The sequence below is a fragment of the Lepidochelys kempii genome, chromosome 3, assembly GCF_965140265.1.
Source record: "Lepidochelys kempii isolate rLepKem1 chromosome 3, rLepKem1.hap2, whole genome shotgun sequence".
Taxonomy (NCBI): Eukaryota; Metazoa; Chordata; order Testudines; family Cheloniidae; genus Lepidochelys; species Lepidochelys kempii.
In genome coordinates this window covers 168,704,192-168,726,708 of record NC_133258.1, presented here as the reverse complement: position 1 = coordinate 168,726,708, position 22,517 = coordinate 168,704,192, and the positions used below count along the sequence as shown (strand labels likewise).

The window sequence follows — 22,517 nt, the reverse complement described above, 5'->3', positions numbered from 1 at the left end:
GTTAATGTAACTCCCTCAATAACAGGTGGAGAATACGAGAAAAACGTAAGGACAGTACTCTTATGTCCTGTGTACTTCATGGAGTAATGCAGTATTGAGACATTTTTATTAATGAGAGGGCATCAACATTTTTCTAAAACTTGATGATAAACTCCCTATTTTTGCAAAATACTTGCTGTTTGATTAGCTGCATTTAGGCTAGGGACAGCAGCTCAATATAAGCTCTACCGTCTTTTTTCACCTAGCCATACTCCTTAAAGGTTGGGAGCCCTGAACCCATGCAGTTTCCATGGAGGTCCTTTGTCAGATCCAGAAGTGGGGAATGATTTTGCTTGAGCTCGTGTTCTCTGCCCTTCCTCATGTACCGGTCTGGTTTTGTCAATATCCAGTCAGATTTCTCCCGCTTTCTGCTTGTATTTTAATGGAATGATTTAGTTCTGAGTTTTAACCCAAAATAGTTTTAAAATAGGGGATTGTAATAGTTCAGTATAAGGCTTACTCTGTTGTGAATAGTTTAAAATTTGGTTTTAAATATGCCAGGGAATGATAAATTTAAAAATACAAGTTATTGTGGCAAAATGTTTGAGAAAAATATTTGTTCTCTCTCTTGATAGTTCAGCAGTACAGTAGCTAAGCAAAACACTGTTCTCAGGTCTGTACTGGCATCAGTATATGAAGATGTCTATGTGACAAGGCAGTGCCATTTATACAGTAACACAGTGTCTTTTAAAAGATGTTATTAGCTCCATTGAAAACATGAATGTTAAAAAAATGAAGGTGTGATAATTATGAAGGAGTAGTATTCATTCCTTCCCCTCCCCCCCCAAATAAAAGAATTCCTGGTTCGGTATTCCTGAACCAATGACAAAGCTTAATCAAAATTACATTTTTAAAACTCTAAAATATCGTTTGACACTGTTAGATACAGTTACAAATACAATCTATGCACACATACTAATTCTCTTTGTGACTTCCATCTTACAAACGTTTAACCACTTGAATAAATTTATTCATGTGAGTAGTACCATTGACTTTAATTACGTGAATAGTCCCACTAAAGTTACACAGATGCTAGAGTGTTTGCCAGATGGGGTCTTCAGTTTAAACTAAATATCCAAGAAAGCAAATTCCAGGTATTTAGCCAATTACAGTACTATAAAACCTGTTCTTAAATCATGTTTAGCTTTGAGACACACATTAATATTCTTTTAATCAATTTCAGGGTAATGGGGGAAATCCTGCCTTCTAAGAGAAACAGAAAATAGCACATTCAAATATATTTTAAGAAGGGCTGCTCGTCCTTCAGAGGGTATGGCTGAGCGTGACTCAAAGGATATTTTTTTAAAAAAAACCTTACTTTTTCTTAATCTCTTTTTTGGGAGAAAATAACCAATGTGGTTGCTTTTGACTGGCACATGGGAGTGTGTAGCACTTACGTACAATATTCCACAGTCCCATTCTACGTTGTTGGGGAGCATGTTTGCCCCTGGCTCTTCGGCAGGTGAGGGGAACAGCTTGCCCATTCATAGAGGGTCTAGATCTAGGAAGTTGTTGAGTCTGGCCCTGGCAAGAGACTGGAATGGGGGATCCAATTGGTCAAAGAATCTGCATAGGCCTGGATCCCCAAACTCTCCTAAGGCAAGTACAAGGATAATATTAATGACCAGCAACTTGATCTGAAGGAGTGAGAGATGGTCATATTGACACTGGGTCATAGAAAGTGGTAGTGGGTAGAAAGAATAATAGTGGACTCTTCATTTCCAATTGAGTACTCTTTATTTACACTGCCCCAATTAGACACCTCATTCCAGGAGTCCCAGTAGGACAGAGCTTCATGCACCAGTGGGTGTGGATACTCTATGTGGGCTTGCTGTATCCTGCATCGAGAGAGGGGTCAAGGTTTAGCTGTGTCCAGGAACTGCAGTGACCCTTCAGGCTAGGGCAGAATTTGTCCCCCAAAAGTACTGTATTATATTCTGCCCTTAAAATAGGATGGGCAGAATGATTATTTTTATATAATTTTGGTGGATAAAATTAATGTTTATTTTTAAGCACTTTTTTCTATTATGTATTTAAATTTTCACAGTTATGGGGGGTTCAGACAATGGGGACATCAGAGAATAATTATTTAATGCCATTCAATGTTGAGATTAAAAAAGTTAAAGCTTTATAACTGTTAAAACACAAATTGGCAATATCATGTCAGAATATACAAAGTAAATGGCCTTAAATCAAGTGTAATAAATTCTCAAGCACCATTTTTCTTACTTTGCATAATTTGCGGAAATTTTGATGATTATCAATGGAAATATTTTTCCTCAGTTTGTGTTTGTATGATGAAATCAGTATTTATCTACATTATCCAATTAAAAAATCTAATATTTACAAGCCCAAATATGTATACCTGTTTTGCCAACTCTTATGAGTTTGTTGTGAGTCTCATGGTATTTGGTGATTTTCTTAAAGTCTGAGCTCCTGCAGTGATGGAAGTATATGATCATCTCGGCTTTCATTATTTAAAAAAAAATAAAAAAATGTAGCCCTCCTGGTTGCAGAGACAAGTTGAAAAATGTGACCTGAGACTGTCCTAAAGTCTCAAAACCAAGAAAGCAAATGAAGAGAGCTCACAATTATTTTTTTTAAAACTTGTGATTTTTAAGCCAGTCTCATAGTATTTTGGGGCCTGACCCATGATTTTTGAATACATGGGGTTGTCAGTACTGCATCCTGCCGTATTATACAACAGTAGTCCAAAACACTCCATCTTACAGTAGAGATACTGCAGCATTCTGAATGAGTACTGTAATTTTTATAAGTGCATTTTGAGATTCAAAGTGAAATTAGTTTTGTGGTTTTAGCTTACTTTGTAATGAAGTGTGATACAGATCATGCAAACAGCCCACCTAAGTTTGCATAGTTGTCTAGTTCTGTGTTACAGAAAGACCCAAGATACTGCTATTATGTAGACTTGTATGAAAAGGTATTTTTTGTCCCATGTCACTGTTGGAAAATTTGTCAGATTTTTATCTGGAGCATTGAGTTCTTCAGTACTCTTCACTGGCATAGTATCCCTGTGGGTAGATAATTTTTTGAGCCATATGGGCACAAACAAATATTAACTTTTCCCTTCCCCAAAATAAGAGACATTTGTTAAAACAGCCATTCAAGGCCATATCTCACGTTTTCTAGTGTCTCACTTTAGTCTAAATAGAAAACAGTCAATCTTTTCCCCTCTTGTCAGCTGCTTGCTCTAAGATTTCTGAAAGAGGCTGAGTTGTGATGTGTCCTTGAAGTGCTGCATGGAAAAAAAATTGCAATACTTTGACTCCATTGTCTCTATATTGAAGCAGCATTGCTGTTGTTTGATATCTGGTTTTTTTTTTGATACCTTATGCATGCTAATAGGTAGAGGGAAAGTTGTGACTGATGCAGGGGGCCCCCCAAAGAAATCCTATGATAAAACTGTCGAAATATGGTGTTGGGAAAATATTACTTTGGTAGGCAAGTACAAGTCTAGCAGCAACTTACCCTAAGCAGCGAGGGATGGTCATATTGGCAGCTGGGTCTCTGAGAGTGGTGGTGACTAAGTGTAGAAAGAATAATCTAATATCCTTAGAGGACTCTGTATTTACATGGCTCCTGATTAGACATCCCACTTTTTAAGGACTCTGTGTATGTTTCGGGGTACGGAGCTTACACCATATTAATTTCTCTGTAAGGCAAAAGAATACTGTTGAGGTTTCCATGATAGTCATGTGAAAATGACTTTGCGTTCCTGCCCTATAAAACAATGAGATAACTTTAGAGATACTTTAAATGTTTGTTACATTTAAACACATCCAGGATTTTCTTCTTAAATTTTATATCTACGGGGAAAAAAAGTTGCATAACACTTTTCTGACTGAAAAAAAGAAAACGTGCTGCATCCCTTCATTTCTCCCCCTCTTCTAATTGATGGGGGGAGTTGGCATTTTCCCCACTCTCCCTGTGTGTGTGAGAGAGAGAGAAAGTTAGCATTTTCTTTTTATATAAACAATCTCTGGGTTGATGTGTTAAAATGTGGATGCGGAAATCTATCTAAGGCCAGAGGTACAATAGAATCTTTTGCTGGTATAGCAGTGTCAGTTAGGGAACTATGTTTGTTTTTTTGTGTTTTGGGTGTCATTTCTGTACAGACCTCCTGTAGATGCAGTTACACCAGCATAAAACTGCTTTTTCCTGTATGGTTTATTTCACTCTCCAAACTGGGATAAGCTGAACTGGCAAAAGGGCTTTCTTGCTGGTATAAGCTGCATCTACACTAGGAAGCTTTTGCAGGTGAAGATCTGCCAATACAGAAACTTTTAAGCGTATACTAGGCTTAAGCAGAAGTTCTGCTCTTTCTGAACAGAGTAATGGCTTTCTCCCCAGATGTGTAATGTTGGATAGGTGAATAAGGTAAACATCTAACACAATGATCCTGCAGTGGGAATATTCATGTGTGTATAATTAAGTACATACTTACTTTTTTTGCAGGGTCATGTTTTTAACTACGTACTGTACCCATAGAAATTGTGAAATATATTTATTTGAAAAGCTTCACTTGTATTTGAGTTACCTTCTGCTATTCATACAGAATTAAAATGGTCATCAGTTTGCATATGAGACAATGTGTAGTATTCAATGTCATAATATATCTCATGTAAGTGACTTCAAATGCTTGGTTATTGTACTGTAAGTGAAAAATAAAAAAACAAAATTGGGAGATACTGTATTCAATTCTGAAAATGTAGAAGTGAAGACAACTGTTTTAAGGCATAAAAGTTACAATCTATTAATATTCAGTTTGGTCACAGATTATTCACTCTCCTCAGACTAGTTAGCAGTATATGAAGAAAGGCTACACAAATTGTAAATGACGCTGCATCTTCATTGGCAAATCTGGGACTCATAACTCAAAATTGTTGCAGCATCACCAGTGGTAGCAATGGTGGAAAATGTAGTGAGGACAGCAGTAGGACATTTTTACTGCCATCAAGTCCCACCCATTTGTACCATCGTTGGGGCTCCACTGGTGGAAAATTACAATTCTTAGTTTTTCTGGTGTAGACACAATCTTTGTTAATAGATTAAACCTGCATTTTGTAGTTATTCACTTTCAGACAAAGATAAGATTTGTCTCATTAGTAATTATATTTATTTATTGAATAAGAAATTAAACCTGACCTATTTTTAATATAAGGTAACACAGCTTTACTTCTGCCCCCAAACTATAAAACTTAGAGGGTCCCAGCCAAATATGGGTTTTTCTTTACCTCCCATGTAGGCTGATGGAGCCTTCATGTCCACAAGGCCATTACTCTGGCTGTATTACGAGATCCTTAAATCTCTTGCCAGTCATATCATTTTAGTTTGCCTTTTCTCTTGTTTTGTCACATCCCAGTTTTTAGGAGCTGTACTTACCTTGCAGACAGGCAGTCGTCCTTGAGATGGAGGCAGAACTTGCCATTTGTAACACATGAGAGAGCATTTCATATTGTTTTCCTTCTCTGAGAGCTGAAAGTCTCACCTTTGTGATGGCTCCTAGACCACAGTAGAACTTTAAAAAAAAAAGTTTCAGGATCAAAAACAAGACTCCCAGAATCACTACCAAACCTGGGGCTATTATCTAGCTGTATGAAGGGCTGTCCTCTAGGTCATCTAATAGCCAGTTTTCATTATGTTTAGCACAGCATCAGCAGTTTTGTTGTTGCTTCACACACTTGGTGTGTCAGGTAAAAAATAGTTTAGTACCAAACTGTGTGTTTTCACCTTTGAAGTACAGAAACTCCACGTTTCAAAGGAACACCACTGTACTTCAGTATACCATCACAAAAGCAGCAGTAAGTGTTAACACATATTCTATGGTGCAGGTCTCAACAAGGGCTGATATTTTAGTTGTCTGTTCAGCATGCAGTACTGTTCAAACTCAGCTGAATGTCTCCCACGTAGGTAGCTGCTTGTGTGTGTGTTCTCTGTTTTAGTATCTGCAATTTCAGTACATACTTCCAGAATTATTACTTTTTTTGTTGCTGCTCATTTCCAATCAGAGATTAAAGATAACTGATGGAAACACACTAATTGTGATAGTTCAAAAGTGTCTATAATCTTTGTTTTCTTAAATGGTTTTTCCTCAGGTATGGTCTATATTGTGGGATGTGTGGGGTTTTTTGTTTGTAAATTTTATATTGCTCAATATATATATATTGAGCCAACAAAAACAGGTCCTGGAAAAAATAGGTCAGAAAAACACCTTAGAGATCGACATGTCTTGTAGACATGGTAAAAACATGAACCAAGGTGCTTCATATAACATATCTGAGGTCCAAGTTTGAAGTTCCTAAATTGCTTCTGCAACAAAGTTGATGTGATCATCAACACCCAGGTCAGAGTAGGGCAGAGAGCACTACTCTGTACATGAATTCGGGTGCCTATACTGGCATTTTTGCCTCCTCTGCAAAGGAATACCACCTGCCATTCCATTGCTTCAAGGTAGGGCAGTTTGTAGGAACATGGCAACCAATACTGTTGGATGTCTTTGAACATGAGCAATGATGAGTCTGTAAGAAAATGTAGTGCATCAGCAGGAGTGAGAGGGATTTATATACACCTCCCAAACTTGATTCAATGGTAGTAGGCACTGCATTTGCCAAATCATGAAAGCTTGATAAGATTCTGTGGCAGAACATAGAAATGAAGCCTGGAAGGGATCTTGTGAGAACAGCTAGTCCATCACCGTGCACTGAGGTAGGACCGAGTATATACGTATACTTATATATATGTACCTCATCCCTGATAGGTGTTTATCCAATCTGTTCTTATAAACCTCCAGTTAGATGGGTTCCTTTGACAGCAGTAGATTGGAGCAAGCTGCCTCCTTTTTTATTTCAGATTTCTGTCCTGGGTTGGATATGAACTCGCAGTGTGTGGGGTGACGCTCAGATTTGATGACTGTAACATACCATTGGAGCCATGCATGTCCAACAACATCTGGGAGGTCTGGTTCTAAATCAGCAGACAACCTTTTCAAATGTAAAGTTGTTGCGAATATGAGTTGCTGGCATTATGTTACACCATGTTTGTAAGTATGATTTGGATCCAGCAACATGTCAGTCTTTGGTTTCAAGAGTGTACTAGTAATTAGAGCTGGAAAATTTGTGAAAATGTAGTCAAGCTCTCTTTCCCCCTTTCACCCTCCCCACCCCGCCCACCAGTGAGCAGTAATAGTGCTGAGTCTTTGTACCTTTTCATCAGAAGATCTAAACCCACTTTGTACTATTACAAGGCAGAAATTCCCAATGTGGTAACACAGCAATAACCTGATCAGCCATGGATCTCTATAAAATGTTGTTGCCTTCTTTTAGTACAGTAAAAAATAGAGAAGGGGAAGCAAAGGGGATCACGAGGGGAGGAGGAGAACCATTTTTTGAAAGTATGATCTCTTGAAAAACGCAGATTATAGCGAATTTTAACGGAAACATTCCTAAAGGTGGTGGTGTTATAATAGAAAGGAAGGACTATGGGAATATTTCTATTGGGAAAATGAAAGGATGATTTCTTTGTTCATATGTTTGAAAATCACAGATGCGTTACAGAGGATGAATTTTATACTTGATCTTGCTTATGGTAGAAACAAGAGGTTTAAGAGCTGTTTTAAAAGCAAACATTGATTTAAGAAATAATGCACCTAAATAGAAAATTCCAGAGAAAAATTTGTAAAATGACAGAGTTGAATTGCTGCCCTGACTGTTGGTGAATAGTACCTTACTTCTCAAATAGTCCCACAGACGTAGTCTGGCTACTTGCAAAGTCAGGTACTACAGAACATGAGCAAGGCTAAAAGAATCTGGTCCTAAATGGTTTATTTTTAATATGCATTTTTTGTAATCCAGGTTTCAATAAGAAATTTTAATATGAATATTTAATATATATGAGTGAATCATGCGCACATTGATTCCACTGGCTTGAAAAAAGGCATTGCAGTCTCTTGGACTGGGCGTTCGATCTCTGTACTAACAGAGAGCCATGTTCTGATGTTGAGATGTTAAACCCTTAAAGCTGGGGACTTTCTCAGAAAAATTTGGATCCAATTTTTTAACTTGATTTAAAAGAAGAAAATCCAAATAACCCTTTAAGTGATGGCCCAAAACTAGGGAAGTTGCAATCCAGACTTTGTAGAAGTATGCATGTAGAACCTTATCCAAAATTCTGACTTCAGATAAGTAAAGATTACAAAATTGGGCCCTGTGGGCCCAATTCAAAACACGCTGAAGTAGTCTCTCCTCCTATGAATAGTTCCATGGACTTCGCATGAGTAAGGATTTACAGTATTGGGTCCATAGGTTAGTGCTTCTGTTACATGAGTAATTATAGCTGTTTCTTTTAGCTGCAGCAGTGTTACTGCCTACTTTGTAATTATATTCTATAATTTACCTAAAGATAAACTGTCAAGTTTAAACCCCACACTGTGCTTACCATAAATGTTGTTTTCACATGTAGCACTTAACTTGTAGATTCTTCCAGGGAATCTTTAAAACTAATCCTTTTAAGTCATGAAAATAAAAGAACAAAAGAACAATGCAATTTATTCAAGGTTCCATCAAATGTAAAGCTGTATGTACCAGCTCTAACAGCATATAGTGCATGTGGGTCGTGTTATTTCTGTTAGCAGTAAACCAAGTTCATACTTTTTAGAAATGTACACACTTCACATATGTATTGTGCAGTTTAGCTCTTGAAACTTCTAGCTGAATGCTGACAATCAGTACACTTAATTCAATAGAAGGGCCAGCTGTAAGCAACGGCAGATACTATCTGCTGGGATCCCCCTCGTATACAGAAGCCCTTCAAAGGAAGCAGGACAAAAATATTTTTTCAGTCTAGTGGTGGGCATGATGGCACCTGTTCTGCTTTTTGTAGGGAATCTAATAAACTTTAGGCCAGCCCTGTACAGTAGTATTAAGCTCTTGAATCTGCTCTGTTGAAGTCAGTGGGAGTTTTGTTACTGATTTTTAGGAGGAGGAAGATTTGGCCTAGTGGATCAGATTAAAAAAATAAGAAAGCAAGCAAGCCTCAATTTTCATGTGAATGAAACAAGCTTTCAGGTTGAGTCAGTGACACACATACTATCTATGCAGTACTGGTAAGTCACTGCTTACTGTAAATCTTTATGATGCGTAGCAGATGTATATCTGTACTAAACTACAGTTAGATGACTTTGTAGATTGGGAAACTTAAGTAAATATTATTTCCACTGTATATTCAAGTTAAAAATACTCTGAGACGTAATTTACTGAGCTAATGGCAGAAAGAAGTGTTTCAGCTATCTCTCTGTGTTGCTTTCTATCTTAACCTGTGAAACTGTGGTATGAAAGTTAATAAATTATGCAACAAAGTTTTTAGAAACTTGTGCTTGCATGTTATTAGTACTGAACATTGTTCTGCCTGTCCTGTGTAGGTAGGCTTAATTTTTATTGGGAAGTCTTCCATCTGTGGTAGTATAAAACCCCAAATTCTGATGTGATGGTAACAATGCTGCAGTCATAGAGGAGCTCTATTTGTTTCTCTTATAAACTCCTGTTTCCATTTGCCAAGTTGAAACTTTAGGAAAATTACCCTTTGCTGCCCAACAGGTGTACATAGCAGTTTACAAACACTTAAAGCAAAGTCCCTGCTTGGAGGAATTTACATTTGAAAAAATACTTTTTATGCAGTGGAAAGTTTTTGGTCAAATTGTGTGTCTGCTTTTGAGTTATCTGAGCGTGATAAAAGTAACTTTCACACTTAAAAAAAAATTGTGGTATATTTTGAATTATTCTAAACTTGGTTTAGATCAGTTCTAAGTTTTGTTTAAATTTTTAGCTAGACAGTTTAATCACCCATGGATCCTCAGATCTCTTCCAGTCTTCATAATGTCTGTCTTTATTTTGGTCAGTTGCCTCAAGTTGTCCTTACTCAGTTGTTAACTTCAGCTATATTTGTTACGAAATCTCTTCAACTGATTTTAGAGTGGACTATGACAAATTACTTTGGGGAGGAAGTAATTCAAACATTTCTTTGAAGATTGAGGGCCAAGATCATTGTTGGCATAATTGGGTGTAATTCTGTTGAAGTTACACCTGCCTCCACTAGTGGTTTGGCGCAGTTCTCAATCTGATCTGGTTGTACGGCAATGATTAAGTTCTCTGAAGATCAGGAATGTGAGGTTGAAACAAGTTGTGAAGTTCATTTTAATGTTTTGGTTTATCTTGCACAATCTCATTGAAATAGACGCCAAACAGTCTACATATCTGTGTGAGATCCTGGAACTAGAAACAGTTCCATCTGTCCCATCCCTCCTCTCTTCCCCCCCTAAGGATTTTGTATGTAAATCAGATGACGTCTTGTCTCAGTCCCTGTGCAGATCTACTTGCTGTGTTATTAACCATGTGCTAGGGCTATATTGTATATTTACTTCTACACATTGAAATAAAAGCATTTATTTCACTGAGACTATCAAAATATCTGATGACGTACGCTTACATTGCTAACTTCAACTTAAACGCACACTTGTGGACTCATTTGAATCTTGTATGATAAATGCACATCGGAAAATAGGGCTTGATCTAAAACCCATAGTCATCAATAGATTTAAGTGGGTTTTAGATCAGGCCCTCAGTACATAAAAATCAAGGATTTTAATTCTTGCACAGTTTCTATGTTTAGATCACTCCCTTAGCCTAGCTTTCTTTCAGCAGCAACCATATAGGAAAAATAAGGTAGGAGGAAATTTAGGTATAGTCACATAAGAGAGAGCATGAGTGTGCAGACGCATATCCCTGGGTAGTAGCTGAATATTGGTGTGTAGGAGGAAGCTATGTAGGCCGAATGTTAGATTTATCCTTCATGTTTGTTTAAACTGTGAAGTGCTCGGATACTCTGGGGACGAGCACAATATAAAAATGTAGACAATAATTTTGCTGTGATAGAGTTTAAAGAAGTAATGTTTAATTTTGTCCTCTGCAAGAATAAATTATTGGAGCAGGGCTTAAAAATACTCCCAGATAATTTCCCATTGTTATGTCCATCACAGGAGTTCATTATGTTGACAGACAGCTGTGGGTAAAAATCAGACAGTTTTAAGTATAAAAATATTTTTGTTGTGAATTTAGGGTTGGTAAAAGGTGCCAGATGGGCAGTTCTGGAGCCCTAAGTCCTGTTTCTCCTTGGAACAGGTGCAGCAATGCCTGCTCACACGGCTGCTCAATCCTGACTTGGAGGAGTGACTTCTGGGGTGAGATTCAGTAACTCAGTTTCGGTGTCCATTTAAATCCTCCGAAAACGTGGCGGTGGTTTGTGATGGGTGCACTACTCCACAGGAAACTGTATTGAAACTACTTAAAATCATTGTATGTAGGCCATCAAAGAAATATCCGGTACCACCACAGTTGCAACTTTTGGTCCCCACTAACTGGCGGGGGGTTGGGGGGGGTGGGACCGCAGCACCCTACTCCGCTGCCAGTCCCACCGATGCGTTCTGTCCTGCAGTCCCTCCTTGTCCCAATTGTAATGGTGCAGCTGAGTAGTTGCCATTCCTTCTGCAAATCTGTTGTGGACTTTTAGCGAAGTGCAATAGACCACTAATTGGTCCTCAGTTGGTAAAAACTTTGAGTCATTACTGCCCTGGATTGGATTTGGACCAGTGATTTGGAGGTGAATAGATAAAAAATTTAAGGGCCAGTGGGGACTTAATTGCCCTGAAACTATTTTTTGCAGTTTTGGCTGAAAATTAATACAACCTGGAGCATATATGGAAATGGGAGATGCTCTGAAATTAATGAGAGAGGAGGTTGGAAGATCCTAAACAGAACACAGATAATACAAGTTATTGTACAGTCATGTGCTCCACCAGTCATTTTAATCTAGGCACATATGTAATAACCTGAATCCTAACAAAAAATTGGATTGCAGAAGGGAAAGATGAACCAAGTGGGTTAAACTGATAAAGAAAAAATCATTATTATGACTTCACATATAATATAAACTGTAACTCTATACTTTGCTACTGAGCACTACTATTCTTTATATTTCTCACCTTGTGCTTTTTTAGGTAAGAAAATAATTTGTACTGTGATCAGTTCTGTTTGTTTTTATTTTGATAAAATGTTGGTAACCGAAAATTAGGTTACATGACCACAGTATCCCCTGTCTGTATTACAAAATTTGCCATATCAGGGCACTGTGTGGTAACATTATTTGGTCTTGCCTATGTAGACAGAATATGAATTCACTAGAATTGCATCTACTTATGCCAGTGGTGAATTTGACTCTGAGGCTGAAATATAGTTCCAGACCGCGGTTACGATGACATAGACTTTATGCAATTTGTCCGTGCATGGAGCCAGTGGCATTCAGCAGTGGTGTATCTGGGCGCAATCAATTGCATGATTGGGGCCATGGTTTGTCCTATTCTGACAAGCAAATCTTCAGTCTTAAGGTACAGTAATATGTAATTTACTGACATATTACATTCTGTAGTATAGACTGGCCTTAAGTATCTATTGTTAAAACGATTTGACCTCCTTTTTAATACCACAAGCATAGCTATTAAACTGGTACTAATCTTCTCCCCTTTCTTTTTGTATTAATTTTGAGGCAGATACTGTACCAGTTCAGAGCATACTTTAGCCAATTCACAAACATTAAAGTTGCATTTATGATTTTGTAATTGAAGAACATGTATAGTGTCTGATAATTTCATTTTATATGTTTATATTTCTGCTAAATATACAGTTGTAAACAAAATAAACTCAGAAAACTGTTATAGAAAAAGAAAATTTTGGGAAGACTTGGGAGCCAGTTGACTTCTGCTATACAAAAATATAGAAACGTTTACAGAAGTTTTTCTTTTCTTCCATTTTTGTTCCTTTTTAAAAATTATGAACCTCTAATTTTTGTGTGTGTTGCTGTTTGGCGCTTTCTACTAGATTGAGCCTCTTGTATTTAAAAAAAAAATTGAGTTTGATTTATAAAGCAGTGCATGAAGAGGTGGTGCAAAAATACCATTAAAAATGGCAGTTCAGCACGTTCTGTATTCCCTTATAACTAGGCTCAATATATTTTAAACTCAGCCTTTTAAAAATTGTTATGAGACTGCTTCTAAAATATCACAATGAATCCTTAAAATTAGAACTTGGCTTGTTATAATACACCAGAATTCAGCTAATGCTCGTTCAGAATCCCCATTGTTTGCCTCAAGTATTAAACTAAATTAGCCCATTTTAGAGCTGCTTATTGACATTGAAAAGTTACAGATTTGGGTCTTGTGGAATTGCATGAATATATCAAAAGGCAGAGTTTTTTGTCTCCCATAAAGTGAGCGTATTTGTAAGTGTTTAAGCACATGTGAATAAATACACACACACACACACACGTATGTTTGTGAGCTTCTGTTGTACTTCATCATAGCTAGCTGCTCTGCTTAACAGACGTTATGTTATTACAGGAACTTGTACATAGACATGCAAATAACTGTAGAATGTATTGTTCAGTTCTACAATGTTTTTACATGGTTGACGTAGTAGGAAGCATGCAGCAGTGTGTCCTTGTGCTTATAAATACCCAAGTGAAGCTGAAAGGCTCATGGAGCAAGATGTGTCTGTGGTAGAAAGAGACCCCTTATTCAGTTCCAAAGGAATAGAAAAAGAAATGGTGAGTTCCCATGTGCGAGGAAAAGGGTCTGCATTCTTTAAAAAGGAAATATGTATCCCTTTAAAGATTAGGAAGTCAGGTGCCACTAACCCTGCTTCATAAAAAGCAGACTTCTCAGGCTGTAGAGGACTTTACAAGATAGGCTGTGGGAGAGAGCAATGGGACAAATGCTTGTAGAAGCAGTGCGAGCAGACCTGCCTACCTTCGCTTGACAGAAAGCAGGAGAGAAACTCAAACTTAGATGACATTTGTATACAGTATAAAATATCTGCCCCTGCCACGTAATCATGTTTCTTGGTCAGTTATCCTCATCCACACTCAAGTTCATTAATCCATATTTTTTTTCATTCTCTTATGCCAATTCACCACCTGGTCCCTCTCTCACCATCCACGATCTTCCCTTCCACCAGTGCATCCACACCCCTTTCCTGTCCTCTCACAGAGTACAAATATTCCACCTGTATTTCAGAGGTAGGTCTTATGCTTAGGTCCCCTCCTTTTGGCAGGTGGGGGTGTGTACTTTGCTGCTATGTGACACCTCTTTCCTCCTAACAGCTGTACTCCCTCAGCTCCTTCCTCCTTTACAAAGTCTGAACCTGAGAGCAGCTGAGGGTAGGGAAAGTGCTGATAAGACAGAGTCTTGGCAACTGGCTTCACCTACCATGGACTGAAAAAGCCAGTCTTGGGGGTGGCTGGATGCAAGAAGCTGGTCTGGAAAGCTGGAGGTTTAGTTGGGTTTAGTTGAGAGCTGTGGCAAGTATGATGGTGTGTTAGTTAAGTAACATTTGTGCTTTTTTTTTTTTTTTTTTTTTTTCCTCTTGAGAGGGGAGTTGTGGTTTTTTGGGGTGGTGACATTATTAATTTGTTGAACACTGACAGTGTGGAGTGTTGTTATGAGGAGCTTACAGTTTAGAAATGGATGTCATGGTCCTGAGCTACTTCGTGAGCGATGAACTCTGCTGAATCAGAACTACTTGAGTTGGGCCCAAAATTGTAGCCTGGTCACAGGCTGAGTCCTTCAGGTTTGCCTGTTATGTGGATAATAATTCTATTAGCTTCTAAAATTCCTTCAGGAGCAATGTTCTCCTTGGCTGGCAGCCCTTGAGGTGATATAGTAGCAGATGTAGAACCATGTGAGTCAATACTACTTCAAGCTGATGACAGATATATGGTGCCTGGAGGGGAGGAGGTCTATGGTGATCATTCCTAGTAACTAAGAGTATAGTATTTTTGTCACACTCATGCCAACTAGATACCAGAGGAAACCACCACCCACTGAGCTGGTGAAATTGACTGTTGTGTGAGTGCACATGCATCTCAAAAACTTACCCCCAGCAGGTCTGTCCTGTAGTGACACCCTGTCCTGTACCATCCCAGACCTTCTTTGTGCAAGTCCTTAAACCAGTCCCCTCCTGCATGTAGAGTCAAATCCACAGAATATCAGGAAAGGAGTGGGGTGTCAGTGGGCATTGCTTGGCTGGTAGATCTCTCTCTCTCTTCCCCCCTCTCTCCCCGTTCATGCACATCTTGCTAATGGCTACTAAAACTGCCCCCTAAATACTCTCCCCACCAATGACTAATTTCTTGTTTTTTATTTTGAAAATCTGGTCACCCCAGGCATGTAGTGTAGAGCAGCTTTACTTGACTCTGTTCACTCATGTACCCCAAAACCTAGAAAATATAGTCGTGGGGAGAGGTGGAGGAAGTGTTTCTGTGGGATCTCAGGGAACTGGGGAGCATGCCTTGGAGCTGACACTTCCCCCCTTCTGTGTCCCCTGATCTGAGTAGTTTGAGTTCCCCTCTGCAGGGGAGAACCTGATCTTTATCGTTTGTAAAGCACTTTGAGATCTTCTGATGAATGATGCTCCTATGTACATGCAACATATTATTTTACCTTGTGTGCTGCTATAGCAGCTGGAATCAACAGGTTTGGGTTTGCTGACTGTCCTATACCATAATCTTCAGAGGTTAGGAGGCAGGGCTTCTCCACTGAGATCCTATGGGTCTGAAATACTCTTAAGTCTACTTGTTCATCAATGTAAATTGGCCCAGTAGATGGTCTAGATTTTTTTTCAGTGTTCTATGGGTATAGGTGGTGGTAGTTTGTTTTTTTTGTGATAGCATCTAGAGGCTCCCAACTGAGACTGGGGCTCCTTTATGCCATGCTCTGGACAAATGCTTTGCTTAGCAAGCGTGTCCCTGCCCTGAAGAGCTCACAATTTAAGTAAACAAGAAGAGAAAGAAAGTAGTATTGTCCAAGTTTACAGATGGGGTGCAAAGTGACTTCTCAGAGGTCACACGGGGAGACTGTGGCAGAGCCTGGAGCTGAATTTAGTTTCAGTCCTGCATTTCTGTCCAGTGCTTTAAACAAAGCATCATCCATCCTTCCTCACTTCTCTATTTGTTGAATGTTGGAAGGCAGGTTAGTGAAATGTTTTGCAGATTAGTTTGGGGTTTTATTGAGTAAAGTTGCCTTCAAGTTATATTTTGTTAGCTATCCAGAGAGCTTTGGACACAGCATAAATAAAATATAAATATTAATTGCATTCAGTTTGGAAAAATAGTGAGGAATACTCACTGTCTGTCTCCTTGATTTCAAAATGGTAATGAAAGCTACTTGTTGTGAATAGTGGCTGGCACAAAACTGTGTTAGCCAGCCGTGGTGACCTTATTCTCTTAAAATATTTTATTAGTGTCCATTATGCAATTAAGTGTAACAATCCTGTAAAAGTCGTAACTTTTGATTGGCAGGAGGTCCTACATGCATAACAAATATTAATGATCCTTTCTTTTTTCTCTTCTGTTTATACAGATACTCATATCTTGTACTATCATACACGTTTACACAAAAGGTATTGTGCTTGTTAGGATTTAGAAAAAGAAAATACTCAAATATGAGTTTTTACAAGTCATACAAGGGCAATAATGCAATACATTTCCACATGATATTTTTAATAATTACTTTTGAAAATACATAATGTTTTATGAATTTGGCTAATAGTTAATCTTAATTTTTTATTATAGTTTTCATGCTGGTTCCCTGAGCTCAAGAGAGGCAAATCTTAATGTGATAGTTAAATATAGCATAAGAATAAATACCACTATAGTGGGGAGGGTTTGCCTTTTAAAAGAATATTCATTGAATCAAAGTCTTAGTCTGCAATATTTTTAGTGGCGTAGCCATATTTAGTAAACTTTTGTATGTGCTTTTTAAAACTGTTTTTACCTTGGGCCAGACGTTTAAACGTATTTAGGCATTTAACTTCCATAAATACTTTTAAAAATGTACAATGATGTCTTTGTGTTTGCCTGCTGTAAATAAAAATAGAATGCCCATAACCATTTGTACAGCAGAGGAGACATTTTCTACACTAGGGTGAATCTCTAAATCACTCATGTGGAGTACAATATGAGTAAAGTGTAAAATACTGAGCAGAATCACAATACCAAACTCAGATTGTACTACATGTATGGAAGTCAGTGAAAAGTCTAAACAGGGTTAGACTTTATAAGACTGGAACAAAGATGGTTCTGAGCTGAGCAGTTCTGTATATTGTAGGAAAAGAGCAGAATTAATCTCTTTATTAAAAGTATCCTTTCTCAAGCTTGAATGTTTTTCATCACTAAAGTCTCACGTTTTTACAACCTCTGAGCAGATTCTGATCTCATTTACAGTGGTGTGAATATAGAGTAATTCTACTGAAATTGGTGGAGTTACTCTATATTTACATCAGTGTAGCTAAGATCAGAACTTAGCCCCATTTTTGCATTGACTGAAGAAGCCAAATAATGTCTCAAAAACAGTGGGAAACTGGCTGGCATTAAGCCTAAATAAAGTGGGTTTATGTAGAAAATCTGTGGTTCCAACAAATCAGTACCTGGGGAATGCTAGGGCGAAAATGCCCCCCATAGGTAAAATGCCTCCTATTATCAACCTTATTAGCATAGTATTAGACGTAACATTTGTAAAAAAATACCCTAACCTCTCAGCAGTCTGACTAGATCCTCCAGATATCCTTCGCTTCACCACACTCACCCTAACATAAGCAAGGAGTTGGATTCATATTTTTAGGACTAGTGGAGAAAAGACACTTTAATAATTTGGAAACTGAAATAAGTGGGAGGCTGCTGTTTCATCATGTGAACTACAAAAGCAGCAAAGGGGTTGCAGTCAGTTCCTGTGAAAACCGAGTTAGTAATGACCGTTCAGCGTTGTTGGCACAAGAACATCTTGTAAAGGAAAAGATATACATTATAGAAGTGTTTTTCAGTATCATTCTTGTAGTCAGTGAGGGATTTGAATAGGTAAGAAATTTAGGATTTGGTTAATTTTAATTAATTTGAAGAAAAACAATAAATCGATAACATTGAACAACATTTTATGCTTTGGCCAATTGTAAACTGTTTTGTCTTTTTTTTTTCCTTATGATGGAGTTTATTTTGAGACATCAACTTTGGAACAAAACAACGAGCTATATAGAGACTTTATTAGTTTTAAAATTGCACTGAAAATATATGAATGCAAACTTTGAAGTAGTTGTGACACTCAATATCTTGTCTTAAGCCTGCGTCAAGATTTCACACCAAAGAGTGCAATCACGAGATAAGCTGGCCTGTTGCTCGCTGCTGCTGGTTCTTTCTCTCTTTCTTTCCAACATCTTTGTTTTTAGAAACCCTCTAGGGACACTGTAAATGGCAATTTTGTGGGATTGGGCCCCAGTTTTTACACTGTCAGCAGTCTTTGTCTGATGGAAAAAGTATTATAAATTGAACATGCCAAAGTATTATAGTGTACATGAATACTAGGAGTATAGTAATTAAGTCTTTAATACACTTCTTACTTTATTTGGTAGTTCACAGTTAAGTTGTGGCACCACGCCCGCTGCTCAGTCGTTCAAAAATCTTGTCCTGAATCCTTATCCTGATAGTGAAATGCTGTAGCATCAGTAATGTAATTTTTGGTTGAAAGAATGAAAAGCAAAGAGGAGAGATAGTAACAGGAAGTGGAGATGTAAACTGAGCATGCTTCTCAAAAGCTTTTAGAAAAATGCCAGTTATTTTGTAAATGATGACGCTATCTTGAGTTTATTATATTAGTCTTTTAAAGTCTTTCTTTAAAAAGAAAGTGTGTGCTGCAATGAGAGTATCACCACATTACTAGCTTTTACAGTGATGCTTTGGTTAAAATTTACCTAGGCTGAATTACAGTAAATGGTCTAAAATGGTTTCTGTTTTATCAATGACTTGATTTGGTGGGAAGAAATGAGAGCTATAGCTTTGTTAAGCAGCATTTTCCTTTTCTGAAGGATAGTTTATTTTCTCCCCTCCCACCGAAAGCAGATACTTTCAGGTGTTTGAAGTTTAAAACCCACATGTTGCCAGATTAAAACCTTGTACCCGAGACAAGTATAATCAGATTCTTTACATGCGGTAATCCTGTTTTGGTATAACATTGTAATGAAATTTGTACATGTTAAAGTACAGTAATACAACATCACTTAAAATTCACATTCCAGAAGTGGTAGGTAACTTGATGATATCTTTGGCGGGAAAATCATGGTTTAACCCATTCCTGTCCTTTGGTTATGTATTTCGCAGGACCATGCCTTTTCAGGCTGCTCCTTTGCTTTTAGTGGAAAACCACACTCTGAATGCAGCACCTATCTATAGGATGATGCAGGTGCCTTTGTAGAATGCACACTGGCCACCCTGCAGAACCCAAGAGACTAGTTAATTATAACATGTCTGTCTTTGCATGTAAATGCAGTCTACAAACATTATCCATGCAAAGAGTTTGAAACAGTCACATTTTTAAAACTACAGACATGTGAAAACAGACTATAAAACAAATTCCTATTTCAGGCAATTGTTGACAAGTTAAAATAAAAATGATTGACGGTTAAATTATTAGGCAGTTTTACTACTGTGTAAGGAAGATTTATGCTGTGGTGAATAAATATTGCTGTAACCCAATTCAGAACTTCTCAAATCCAGGTCTATAATGCTAAAATATAAGAGATTCTTCATTATTTAAGTGGAACATTTTTAGTGATATTTTGGCTTTTTCCCCCCTCCTTGACTTGTGATGTTTAAGGGTTGTTTTCAGCAAGACTGTCTTCCGTAGATTGTTTGAGAGGCACATTAAAGAATGACTCCATAGTCAAGGGTCCATTATGGCAAACACTTACTGCCAAGAGTATTTCCACTGACTTCAGTTGAATGCTCCCAACTCCCCAGAATTAGCTCAATAGAACTGGTTGTAAAACACACCTTTTTTGCCTTAGCAGTAACATGTCAACTAGATAAAATTAAATATTCCTTTGGCCTACATATATACCCCTTAATGTCTTCTTTTTTTTTTTTTTTTTAAGGCTCAAATTTACTTTTGTCCTACACAAACCTAGTGTGATCTCACTTTATATTATTATTTATGACAGAGTGCTTGAGTGGCAAGAAAAAGTTATTTGCTAAATCTGTGATGCATCATTTTGAATAGAGCTAGGCAAATACCACCAAAAAAGTCTGAGATTAATCAAAAACTAATACATTTAGGCTACGCTGACACATTCTTGTGTTTGCTTTTCACAGATATTCAAGCAATTGAATTTTATTCATGAATACTCGCAAAAAGCTAACTTTATGCTCAGACGTTCAAGTACTTGTGAATAGCAAATGTTAATCTTGTGCAAATATTCACACTGGAAATAATATCATTCATATGGAATGATGGGTTTCCCAATATCCCCCTCATAGCCTTGAGGCAGTAAATTAAGCAAGCTACGCAGGGATCAGACCATACTCTTTGCAACTAGGACCACATGTGCACATGTAAATAAGTGTGAGCCAAAAAGCTAAATTTAAATGTTGAACCTAGTCGATAAATTTTGTAGTGGAGTATTTTTTTCCCCTAGGAATAATAAGGTAAGAGGAAATGAAGGCAAGGCCTGTATAGCCCAGAAAGGAAAAGGTTTAAAGTGTTACAGTATATACTTTCCTGATCCTGTTTATCTGCTACTCATGTCATGGCTCTTTAAGCACTTTTCCTGATAAGTATTGTGCTCATCCTATCAGAGAACAGAAACAATGCCACATGACTTGCGTGACCAGTTATAACTAACCAGCACAAGTCAAATTTAGAATGTTGTATCAGATAGTCACAGTGACCTGCTCACAATCAGTTTTTTTTAAAATCTCAAACTGTCAAATATGAATACATTCAAGAATATTCTGTAAATAGGGAAAGGGCAAAATTGATTGAGCATATCTTACGCTCTTATTTCCTCAGCTTTAATTCTGAACCACTTTTCTTTTTTTGTTTTTTTGTTTTTTTTAATTTAAACTCTGGTGTTTAGTCTTTTTGTTCCACTTTTGGGCTTTAGCAGACAGTGTTTTGCCTACATTTTTATCCGCAAGTTATTTTTTTCCCTGCTAATAATGCAGTCACTAGTCAGACGGTTTATAAAACGAGAACATCCTCTTGGACTAAATGTGTAAACAGTCTAAAGTATGTGTGTGTGGGGGGGAGAGGTTTTCACAAATTTTATTTAATAAGATAGGCAAACTACATAAAGCTGTGTTTAAATAAATTTAGAATAATGGCATAAGTTAACAGCAAGAAATTTCACTGTTAAGGCTGATGCTACAAGTTTTTTTTTTTTTTTTTTGACACAAATGTAATTTATGGATGGAATAGGAGTCTTGAGAGAAGGTTGGTGCGGGGGATGGGGACTCAGCATACCAGTGGAATAGAAGAGTTTCAGACCAAGAAATGGAAGGGGATTGGTGATGAGACTACTAAACATTTTTCTTCTTGATCACTGGCTTATTTCCAGTTTAAGGTCATTGAATTTGGTCATTAAATAATTTAAGGTAATTAAATCTGGTCATTTGCGGGGGTTCACTCATACTACTAGGGTTGCCAGGTGTCTGGTTTTCGACCGGAATGCCTGGTCGAAAAGGGACCCTGGTGGCTCCAGTCAGCACTGCTGACTGGGCCGTTAAAAGTCTGGTCGGCAGCACAGTGTGGCTAAGGCAAGTTCCCTGCCTGCCTTGGCTACATGCAGCTCCTGGAAGCAGAGGCATGTTCCCCCTCCGGCTCCTAAGCATAGAGGCAGCCAGGGGACTCTGCACGCTGCTCACTCCTTAAGTGCTGCCTCCACAGCTCCCATTGGCTGGCAACCAATAGGAACTGCGGGAGTGGCACCTGCAGACAGGGCAGTGCTTAGAGCTCCCTGGCTGTGCCTCCGCATAGGAGCTGGAGGGGGACATGCTAGTGCTTCCGAGAGCTACTTGAGGTAAGCGCCGCCCAGAGCCTGCACCCCAACCCCCTGTCCCAGCCCTGATCCCCCTCCTGCCCTCCGAACCCCTCGATCCCAGCCTGGAGCATCCTCTTGCACCCTAAACCCCTCATCCCCAGCCCCATGCTAGAGCCTGCACCCCCAGCCGGAGCCCTCACCCCCAACCCCACCCAAACCCACTGTCTCAGCCTGGAGCTCCCTCCTGTGTCCTGAACTCCTCATTTCTGGCTCCATCCCGGAGCCCACACTCCCAGCCAGAGCCCTCACCCTCTCCTGTGCCACAACCCTCTGAGCCAGCCTGGTGAAAATCAGCGAGTGAGTGAGGGTGGGGAGAGTGAATGACAGAGGGAGGGGGGGATGGAGTGGTAGGGGGCGGGGCCTTGGAGATAGGGCAGAGCTTCGGAAGAGGGGCAGGGCAAGGGTGTACAGTTTTGTGCCAGTAGAAAGTTGGCAACCCTGACTCATACATAGGCTCCCTGAACCTGGGTCTGGGGCTGTAGGAGTAAGTAGATG

At 38.5% G+C, this 22,517-nt stretch overlaps 1 protein-coding gene across 7 annotated transcripts in view; it reads left to right on the top strand.

Annotated features, from left to right (window-relative positions):
* The window catches only part of TRERF1 (transcriptional regulating factor 1), a 141,517-nt gene that overhangs the window by 4,091 nt on the left and 114,909 nt on the right, over window positions 1-22,517 (top strand). Inside the window, exon 2 of one of the 7 annotated variants that reach the window (XM_073339030.1) lies at window positions 16,520-16,559. The exons of the other annotated variants lie outside the window; for them this stretch is intronic. The gene's annotated coding sequence lies outside the window, so the exon portion shown is untranslated. The remainder of the gene's footprint in view (window positions 1-16,519; window positions 16,560-22,517) is intronic. 7 annotated transcript variants of the gene reach the window in all.